The sequence below is a fragment of the Rhipicephalus sanguineus genome, chromosome 7 (genome assembly GCF_013339695.2).
Source record: "Rhipicephalus sanguineus isolate Rsan-2018 chromosome 7, BIME_Rsan_1.4, whole genome shotgun sequence".
Taxonomy (NCBI): domain Eukaryota; kingdom Metazoa; phylum Arthropoda; class Arachnida; order Ixodida; family Ixodidae; genus Rhipicephalus; species Rhipicephalus sanguineus.
The window spans coordinates 138,709,851-138,710,568 of NC_051182.1; positions in this window are offsets into that span (position 1 = coordinate 138,709,851).

Genomic DNA, 718 nt, shown 5'->3' on the forward strand with positions numbered 1-718 from the left:
ATATGTAGAAAAACCAAGAAAAGAAAAACAAAACATACTAAACGCAATTTGAAAGTAATCTTGAGCTCTAATGCAACCTGCGTCTACCTTTAAAATATCTTGCAAATTTTACAGCAATAGCTTTTATTACCACTGCTAAACAGCCAAACTTTGAAACTCACTTAGACTCCGTCAAAATCTATGACGTCACAGCGAGTTAGTGCGGGTACTTAGACTTGGCGTCGCCACCTCCATTTCCTTTTCTGCGCGTTTTGTCCTTTACCATGGCGTCTTCTAGCCGAAAGAGTTGTTTTGTTATTCTATAAAGGTAATTTACTAATACGAGAAAAATCATAGTTTCCCTTTAAATATTATGTGGGTGTTTTTTCCGTGCCAGACATTATTTGCACCTGATGAAAGCAATGTATCGCAAATCCAAGAGAGAGAGAGAGGGGAGAGAAGGAAAATGACGCAATACGCAATCTTGTGCGATAGTTGCGGGAGCGTGGCATAGCGCCATGGGGGAAAGGAACGCCATAGGAGATGGAGGGAGAATGGTAACTCGACGATATGTGACAAAAGTGATCGTAGAAGCCAGGAGCGTGTACATAGCACGTCAGAGATATAAGGACAGAAATTCTAGCACATTCTAGGCCTCTCTACCATAATTTGCAGCCACGATACGTCATGAACGCCATGTTTCATATCGTTACGATCATCATCATCATCGACTGATTTG